Source organism: Sprattus sprattus (assembly GCF_963457725.1).
Source record: "Sprattus sprattus genome assembly, chromosome: 10".
Taxonomy (NCBI): Eukaryota; Metazoa; Chordata; class Actinopteri; order Clupeiformes; family Clupeidae; genus Sprattus; species Sprattus sprattus.
The window spans coordinates 7450085-7461088 of NC_137908.1; positions in this window are offsets into that span (position 1 = coordinate 7450085).

Consider the following 11004-nt stretch of genomic DNA (forward strand, 5'->3'; position numbering starts at 1 on the left):
AAACTGTTCTGCAGTCTGGAGGTGCGGGCTGTAGTGGCCCGGTAGCGCCTGGCAGAGGGTAGCAAGGTGAAGAGATGGATTACGGGGTGAGTCTCATCCTTCAATATGCCAAATGCTCGGTGGAGGCTGCGTGTCCTAAAGATTTCCTCCAGGGGAGGCAGTGGAAGGAACCTTTTAGGAAATCCTTCATCCACATACACAGGCTGTGGCTGAGGCCCAGATCAAGGAGTTTGGTGATCAGCCGGTTGGGGACGATAGTATTAAAAGCCGAGCTGTAATCTATAAAGAGTAGTCTCACATACAGTATGTCCCCTTCTTGTCCAGGTGTGTCAGCGTTGAATGGTGGGCTGTGGCGATAGCGTCCTCAGTGGACCTGTTTTCCCTGTAAGCATACTGATGCTGGTCCAGGGAGCGAGGGAGGGAAGCCTTAACGCGCTTCGCCACCAGCCTTTCAAAGCACTTGGCGATGATGGGAGTGAGCGCCACAGGTCTATAGTCATTTAAGGTGCTGATGTTGCTTTGCTTAGGCACTGGAATAATAACTGCTGTTTTAAAACAGGTTGGTACAGCCGCTTTGGCTAAAGAAATATTAAAAATGTCTGTAAAGACATCTGTGAGCTGGTATGCGCATTCTTTGAGCACTCTTCCTGGAATGGCATTTGGTCCCTCTGCCTTCCTTGTGTTCAAAGACCTGATGATATGTCTTACCTCCTCTGCTGTTACCATGGCTGTGTGGTCTGTGCCAGCAGGTGGGGAAGCAACTCCATTATCTAGCCCAGATGTCTCGAAGCGGGCATAGAAGTGCTTGAGCTCCTCTGCTAAGGAGGCATTGGTGTTTGTGGGTGGGTTCCGGCTTCCCCTGTAGTTCGTGATCTGTTGTATGCCTTGCCACACTTGTGTTGGGTCTCTGTTTGTGAAGTGGCCCTCAATCTTCTCCCTGTACATGGCTTTAACATCTGTTAACATATGTACAATGAATGCACCTGGAGACAACCATAGTTTAATCTGGATTACATATTTGGGCGACTGATTACTGTTTAAACAACATTTGAAATTTCGTGGGCCAGGGACTTTATAAGTGTAATGTTGACAAACGCTACCAAAAACATATTTCCCTCCTGGTCAAAGGTAAGTTATTTGCCATGTTCTATGGTCTGATAGTCTGGATAGTTTTAGTCATTAACATAATCCCACTTGACCCTTCATTTAAATAACATTCTTTTTGTTCCATATCTTCCTTCAATGTCACCAGCAAACACATTGACAACTAAATCATCTGCTGGAAAAAACCCACCAGCAACTAAGGAAAAAGGTTTGTCCCATTAACAATGCAGTTTAAATTGAAATGTATAGATCTTTTCTTTATTGAACCTTAATTGGTGTAATCTGAATGATTTGATAATGAAATGTTGAAACTGAATGTGCATAGCTTGGACCCAGGGCCATGCAGGACCCTCTGGTATGTGATGTATGGGCCCTTTAGGTTTGTGCAGTGTGCAGTTCATGTGTTTTTAAAACCTCCCCCTGCAGCTGACAGCTTGTTATTCCAGCCAGTGCAGTGTGTTGCTCTCGAGCACTGGGCCCTCTGCTCATTTAATAGACAATTAATATGGAATACCTCTTATTCACAATCACCTTTATTTACTGGTTGGTTTTTAATTCTTCTTTTCTTATTGTTCCATATCTTCCTCCAATGTCATCAGCCATCACATTGACAACTAAATCATCTCCTGGAAAACAAACACCATCAACTAAGGAAAAAGGTTTGTCCCATTTACAATGCAGTTTAAATTGATATGTCTAAACCTTTTCTTTATTGAACCCTATTTGGTGGAATCTGAATGATTTGACAATGAAACGTTGACACTGAATGTGTATAGCTTGGACCCAGGGCAGGTAGCCTATGTGTTGTATGGGGCCCTTTAGGTTTGGCCAGTGTTCAGTTTATGTGTTGCTTTTAAAACCTCCCTCTGCAGCTGACTGCTTATTATTCCAGCCAGTGCAGTGTGTTGCTCTCGAGCACTTGGGCCTCTGCCCATTAGTCTCTGGTGTAGTGCACCTATTGGTGCCCTTGCCTTGCTTGGTCATGTTAACATCTGTACCAGGAATGCATCCAGAGACAACCATAGTTCAATCTGGACTACATATACGGGCGACTGATTACGGCTTAAACAACATTTGAAATTTCGTCACCAACCCAAATCCCTCCTGAAGAAGGGGCTCGGGACAGTATTGCACGTCTCTTTTGAAAAGTCCAAGAAGATGCAGAAGTTAGAGGTTGGTCTTAAAGGAAAAGCTTTGAGTAGAGCTGTGTTTATTTTCTAGACACTCGGAGTAACGGTGAAACCAAACCACCTTTCTACATATTCATCATTGCTGCTGTGCTCCTGTTGCTGCTGCTGCTGGGAGGAGCTCTGTTCCTATACATGAGACGCAAAGGTAGACTAACACACACACACACACACACACACACACACGCACGCGCACACACACACACACACACACACACACACACACACACACACACACACACACACACACACACACACACACACACACACACACACACACACACACACACACACACACACACACACACACACACACACACACACACACACACACACACACACACACACACACACACACACACACACACACACACAAAGAAGAATGCCAATCACTTTGCTCCTCTAGGTCAAAAAGGGGAAGGTGCAAAATCAGGACACAGGGATAAGGAAGAGAAAAAGGTAGTTGGTTTTACAATAACTCTGCTGTATATTGTGTTTAACCCATATGGAAATATGGATGCATATTGAAATTCAAATAAAATGGCTTGTGACAATGCATGTGTGTATGTGTGTATTGGCTCACTAGGACATGTAACCTCTGTCTGCAATGAAAAACTTTTATATTTGTGTTTGCTGTCTCCACTCTTGGTGGCCTCTTGGCTTTCTTAGGACACCAGGGTGTACTATACCAGAGAGGACAGATCCAAACAAGCAGAAAAGGAGGTAAAGTTGATTCAAATGCCCATTGTTGAATGGTTCTGAGGATGTGTTTTAGAGTTGAACTTTTGTTCGTGTGTACATGCAAACAACATGCGGTGTGTAGTGTACGTGCCAAACAAAATGACCTGTTATTTTTCTGTAGGATGATGTGACCTACTCAACTGTAGCTCATGGTAAAAAACCCAGAGCAGTCCAAGTGGAGGTGGACACAGGTGACGGCACAGAATATGCCAGCATCAAAACCACATGAGTCATGACACCCCCACAGACCACCACACTTTGTTCGTGTGAGCACAGTTTGAGTGTTTTTAGGCGATCTGTGAGTGCTTTCAGTGTAAGAGTTTTATTCTGCTCACATTTATGGTGTGCTAAGCTAACTAGTCTTGCAATTAGCCTATCACTTGGAGTCATAATGCTATTCATAACATTTTCAGTTTGATAAAGATTTGAAAAAGTGCCTTTTACAATAAATGCTAATAAATGTTAGCCTCTCTCCAAGCAGAAATTAAATGTTAGTTATGCCTAATAGTGGAAAATTCTGGCGTTGATGCATAAATTAGGTCACTGTCATCAATATTTCTGTCGTCTATTTTCTGTAAATGAGGATGTATCATAAATGTATATGTACATACGGACAATGCAGGGTGTATATTTTGAACAAATAAGAAATATTCTATTGAAATACGAATGGGTTAATGACAGGGATCACAACATCTTTATCTTGTGCACAACTTCAACCCAAGTTTTGAGCTGTGTACAGTAGCCTACGTTTGTTTTTAGAGTGACGTTGTGCATACACACAGCTTATGGGTGACATTGTGCACACACACAGCTTATGTGCGCTCTCTCTTTGCGGACAGTTGGAACATGAAACAAGCCTAATAGGATGTGTCAAATAGTTTAGGTAAAAATAAAATGTGGTTGTTTCATCATAGTAGGAGGAAAAGGGAAGTAAAATGGTAGCGAGGTTAAAAATACAAAAAATACCGGGAATGCTATACTTAATAAATGACTCCGTTAGTTTGCTGGATTTATTTTTACCTAAAGAATGATACAGTCTTGGCAGTAAAAAACTGAAAAAAGTAAGGATAAGTTGGTCTACATTTTCACTATTCAAAGCAGGCTGCATTTCTATCTGCATCTCATTTTCCTATGTAGGACAGTGTTAAAGTGCTAAAGTGTACTTTATACACTCATCAGGTGTATTAGAAGGTGGTTCATGTTCTCCTCTCTTGAGAGTGAAATTTGCGATTGCCTGGTAGACATTTCAACATCGGCCAGAATGAAACACTCCTCTACTCATTGTGGAATACACCATTTTCAGAATGCGCTTCTCAACTCAGCTTTTGGTGTATCTTATTGCATCTCCCAAAAGCATGCAGCAAATACTGGTAATACACAGGCAGCATAGTGTTGATGGAGTCAGAGAGGAGGGCTGCTTGTTGAGGTGTTTCGCCCCTTGAAGAAGGAGGGTTGCGGAGCTCACAGAACAGGGTGGTGATGCTGTACGTGTATGGAGGATTATCGGGGCCAAAACTAAATAAATAAATAACTAAATAAATAAATAAATGAATGGTTAAATACTTGGATAAATACATAATTAGATTTATGTATACCTACATTTATTTATTTATACTTACATATATTTATTTATACTTACATATATTTATTTATACTTACATTTTGTCATACATTTTGTCAAACATTTTGTCATACTTACATTTTGTCATACATTTTGTCATACATTTTGTCATACTTATTGTCATACTTATTGTCATACTTATTGTCCACGGTGTAACTTGCTTGCAGCAAAATAAATCCGTCATCCCCCGTCACCAAGTCAGGGGGCGGGTTAAAGCCTCTGATTGGTGTTACACACCAGGCAGGCTCAACCAGTCGATCAGGCTCGAGGGATACTGAATTTTGGCGTTTATGGATGCCAAGCGCCAGATTTAGTTTAATGAAAGTTATTGAGCATTATTTAAATAAATCAAGATACCAGAATGTCCCAGAAGACATACCCTCAGCTGCTGCGTGAGGCTGCATCCTTAATTTAAGAGGCCCTCAACTCGTCTACTACTAGTATTTCTAGTAGCCTAGTGTTATGAAATGTTGGGTTTAATGTGGCCTACTGGGTGCACTGGCCGTAGTAGTCGTAGCCAGGTCGTAGCGCTGTCGTTACCCCATCACGTCTATCTCTTCCATAGTTTGCATCAGGCTGCTATTAGAATGTTACGCTGTAGCATGGTTCTTATGTCCTCAGTTTTTGAATCACCAGTGATGAAGAAAGTGTTTTGTCCGTCTCTTCATAAACGGATGACTAAGAGTAAGACCACATTTACACATAGCCGGGTAATTACAGAATAGAGAATATTTCTGCCCTTCCGTTCAAAAATAACGTCGTACACACAAGGTCTTTTCCCAAAAAACTTTCTGTTTACATGAACCCGCATATACGCCCCCAAACGCCATCATAACTATGCTAAACCTGTAGGTTTGCATAAGTAGGCTGCTAATCCATTAAATTGGCTATGAGTCCTAGATATGTCCTTTACGTTTATTTGGCTACAACAGGTAGACAAGATGGAATGTAAAACTCGTAGTCCACTGGTGGAAGTGCAGGGGATACCATTGTTAAAGCCAATAGTCACACACTGGGGAAGGGTTGAGAGATTCAGTTATAGGGTTGAAAGAATGCAATCCTGCGTTTGCATTAACGTATAAATGAGCACTACGTTAACAGCATCCATGATCAGTAAACAGTAAATATAGGACACTCACATCACGAATGCATTTTAGGCGCATATGTGACGCAAACTCCGTTTGACCCAGTGCACACGCAAAAACTGAGTTTTCCTGAAATCTCCACTTTGGCCGGAGTTTTTAGAAATTATCATTTCCCGTGATAAAACCTCCGTTTTTTCTCGTAAATGAAAGGCCAAACCGCATGAAAATATATACGTTTTCCCACCGTATAAACGGGGTCTACGTTCAGTTGAGTTCTGGATTTTAATACGTTTATCAATCTGTAGATTGGGAGAGAAACCCAGACCTCTGACAATAAAAAACAACGCAACACCAGGCTTAGGTCTCAATCATGTCTCTCTCCGCTCTGAAGGCCGGAGGACCATCTTTTATAGGGCACAATACTGTAAACATAGTGGCAGTCAAGCAGTAATGACGTTACAACAGTCTCAGAGAAAGAGTCTCACAGCTCCCCAACAAATGACAACTCTCAGACTAGAGAGTTAATAGTTGGAGCTCTCCTTTTAGTCATGACAAGGGACGTTTACCCATTACTTTCTCCAGATCCCGAACATCTATACCCCTGACACAGACACAGTCTACTCTTATTAATACCTGATACCACTCTGCTGCATTTTTCGCTTGATAGTGCGCTTGGACACTCGAAAAAGGTTCGCAATATCTTGTATTTTCAGGCCAGAGAGTGCGAAGTGTTCAATTGTGCCAGCCGAAGATCAAACAGAGTAGGCCTACGACCACCTCCAGGATGTATCACTCAGCCTCATCTGCTACCATCTCGCTGAGGATCGTGAACACTTTTTCATCTATGTCTGTGTCAGTCAGGGCCGATACCGTTGATATAATCTCAGCGAAGCCCTCAATATGATTTTAAAAACAATGTGAATTGCAGTTGCCTCCATCTCCTCAGCTACAGCCAACATTTCGACTACTGTAGCATGCAATATTCCATTTATTTAATCCACACCGGGTGCTGCCATCTTGAATTAGTCAAAAGCAGTCAATTCAAGTTGAACCACCAATCAGAGGCTTTAACCCGCCCCCTGACTTGGTGACGGGGGATGACGGATTTATTTTGCTGCAAGCAAGTTACACCGTGGACAATAAGTATGACAATAAGTATGACAAAATGTATGACAAAATGTATGACAAAATGTAAGTATGACAAAATGTTTGACAAAATGTATGACAAAATGTATGACAAAATGTAAGTATAAATAAATATATGTAAGTATAAATAAATATATGTAAGTATAAATAAATAAATGTAGGTATAAATAAATCTAATTATGTATTTATCCAAGTATTTAACCATTCATTTATTTATTTATTTAGTTATTTATTTATTTAGTTTTGGCCCCGATAATCCTCCATATACGTGCGCCATCTGCTGGTTCAACTCCAGCACCACAGCTGACACCACTGAAGTCTTCAAGTATCCCGTCCTTTAATACCAGACCTTCCGAACACGGGCAGAAGATCCCTCCTTAAAAGCTGCCATACATCGTGTTTACTGTCAGAAACAGAAATGTTTCTATATAATAATATCTCAAGGTAATTCAAATAGCATAATTAAAAAGCTTTTCTTCTTCATATATTTCTGCTTTTTCCATGTACCTATGGTTTCATTTTCTCTAAATCCAATGCATATACCATCACCACAACAGTAAACAAGGAATGTGTTTCTTTTTTAAAGATTTATTTTTGGGCTTTTACCTTTAACTGAATAGGACAGTGAATAGAGACAGGAAGCGAACTGGACAAAGATTAGGAGTGGGATCGGGAAATAACCGCAGGTCAGACTCGAACCCAAGTCCCCATGGGCATTCAGACCCATGCGTGGTACAGAGCTGCTGCTTGCGCCACAGCTCCCCAATGCTTCATATCAAAATAAATACATAAATGATGCCTTGTATCTTAAACCAGGAACTCATGAGTCTCCATAGCGCTGGACTTGTTAGCACACCCCCCCCCCCCCCCCCTATGTCATCATTCTAGGCTTGTTCTGTTAGAGTATGTTTTATTGTGTTATGGTTTGTTTATTTATTGTTCATCTGTATAATGTACCCTCAATCAGGGCATGGCTGCAAAAGAGCGCTGTGCTCAGTCAAGTTTTCCTGATAAATAATGATAATGATGTGTAAGTATTGACTCGGGTGCTGAAATTTGTTCTCTGCATTTGAGAGGCCAGCAGATTTACATAGCAGGGCAATTGCAGTTGCTGAACTTTATCTGATATTTTGGAAATGTGTTTATTTTTTCTCACTTCAATGGTTGGCATATGGACTAGTATCTTGCTTGACTTTGATTTTTCAAGCCTTTTGAAATTCAAAATCATTTTGTCAAACAAACTCTGCCTCTGCGTTTTGACCAGACCCACCCGCCAACGGTGACTCCGCTCAGACCCGTCAAAGAAACAAATGCTTGTATGGGAGGAGAAGTCACAAAATGTCAGAAATCTTTGAGTGGGATTGTTCTGAGGAGGCAAGTGTGTGACCAGTGAAGAAAGTCAGGTTTTAGCCTGAGAAAATGTTGTTCTTTGTGAAAACATCACTATTCACACATCAGTTGTGTCACTTGTGGTTATTTCTGTGTGTGTGGGAACTGAAGGGAAATGAGGAGGTCTGACCACGCTTCTCTCTCTAGATCTGTCTTTGGGCATTTGATCTATCGCTTCTCTCTTTTTTTCTCTTCCAGCTCAACTTTTTCCCAAATGTTTTCCTATTGCTCCAAATCAAAAGTCAGAGAAATGTGTGTTTGATTTGCTGTGTGTCTGTGGAGGGCATGGATGTTTTGTAGTTTCATTGAAAATGTTTTTAGTTTCCGCTAGTCGCTGCATCTTTATAGTCCAGCAGTTCAGCTGAAAGCAGAAGTGTATTGCTATTGCTCATCTTGACCACTTGTTCCACGTGATGTCATGTTGCAAGGATGGCTGTGAATGACCAATCAGATGAGGAGAGTAAAGTGACTCTATGAGGAGGAGAGGGGCTGTGACATCAGTGTGTGTATGCGGGACTGTGAGGCTGCAAGCACCCTTGGTGTGTGTGACAGAGAGACAGAGGGAGACTGCAGAGAAAACTGTCAGCAAGAATGTGGATGATTGTGATTTTCTTGTGCTTGGTGGTCAGAATCGAAGCAGGTGAGTCCGTACTACAACCAGCTGAGTTATGACTTTCCAAATCAGTCTCTACATTCAATGCTACTCATGCATTTCAACAGTGTACACACTTCACAATGTGAACTGCACACTTTCAAAGAGAAAATAAATTATGTGTTGCCTGCTTTACAAGGACCAATGAAAATGTGATGGAACAAATTGTATCATCTACACAAAATTCAACTCATCATGACACAAACAAATCACTTACGTGTACGCAATTTATATTGTTGTGTAATGAGCTGCTACATACCCATTCTGTTTCGCACAACCAACATCTATGATAATGTATTTTTTGTCAAACAAGCAAGAAGTAATCATATGATTATGGAATTATACAAAAAGTAAATAAAGGAATTGAGAAAACTTTGGATCTATTTGTGAGGAGGACTCCAAACTCTTTCTGTGTTTCCAAAGACTGCAATCTGCAGGATAGGACACCAATGGAAGTCACCAAATACTCTGGAGAGTCTGTTCTCCTGCCCTGTTCCTGCACTGATCTCCAGGCACAGGGTGGCAGATGGTTCAAAAACATTGTGCCGATTGATCTGACTAAACCTGCAGACAGGATTCAGATGACTAATCAGGATTCCCCTGGACATCTTTCCCTGCTCATATCAGACCTGACAAAGGAGGATGAGGGGGACTACAGATGTGAAGGGAACATCCACAGCTACAGATACTTCAGACTCACAGTTACAGGTAGGAAATTAATAACACTTTATATGATTTACCATTTTACCGAAAGAAATGCAAGAAATTGTTTGTATGTTGCCATCGTTTCTATATGTGTTTTTACAGATCTTTCTCACAGGTTGCCTTTACAATTGGATACACAGAATGTTTTATAAGTGTCATGTTTCTTCCAGGATGCACTCTAATGGAACAGGACGCAACACATGAGATTGAGAGAAGCTCAGGAGAATCTGCACTGCTGCCCTGCTCCTGTTCTTCTCTGCGTGCCAAACCTGAGAGTGTGAGTTGGATGACCACCAGCAGGAATTCTTCATATACTGAAATATCCAACACAACTGGACCCTACAGAGGCAGAGTTCAGATGTTTAACCGCCATTCACCAGGAAACGTCTCTCTGCTCATATCAGACCTGAGTGAGGAGGACCTGGGATATTATATGTGTGTTGTTGACGAACGCTACCGAACACATATTTCCCTCCAGGTCAAAGGTAAGCAATTATCTTAATTCTATGGTCTGATAGTGGATAGTTTTATTCATTAACATAATCCCACTTGACTCTTCGTTAAAATAACATTCTTATTGTTCCATATCTTCCTCCAATGTCAACAGCAAACACATTGACAACTAAATCAACTCCTGGAAAACAAACACCAGCAGCTAAGGAACAAGGTTTGTCCCATTAATAGTGCAGTTTAAATTGATATGTCTAGACCTCTTCTGCATTGAATCCTAATTGGTGGAATCACTAATGAAAGCATATTGTGTACTTGTTGAATTTGAGATGTTAAAAGCAGAAGTGGAACAACATCACCCCTCTGCATCGCAAGTTTCATCTCAGTACTTTTGCTACTTCTGCTTTTGGGAGGACTTGCATTCACCTTCTGGAGATATAAAGGTACAAACACATAACAATACATTCTCTTTCTCTCTCTATCTCGCATTCACTATCAGGTGACTGATTGTATTGTTACTGCTGCTATCATTTCATTCTGTGTTTTTCCTCATGTGTGTCAGTGGTATTGTGCTTTCAGGACAGAGAGAGAGGCAGATGGGGAATGACAACAGACAAAGAAGGGGCACAGACCAAGAACGTGATGTAAGCATACATAAAAATCAAATACTTCCTGTGTTGCATTACACAATCAAAAAGACTGTGTTAGGAAGGTTGAAGTTTACCACAACCCCCACCCCCATCCTGAAACACACACAAATAGACAGAGGAATACAGAGAGAGAGAGTAAATAGTGATGCAGTTTCTTGTGTGTAGATGTCAGCCACACCAACATATGAAGTTCTTCAGCATCGCTACAATGCAGAGCAGATGTACTCAACCGTTGGGCAGAGTGCAGGTGGGTGCTGAGTATGTGCATGCTGTT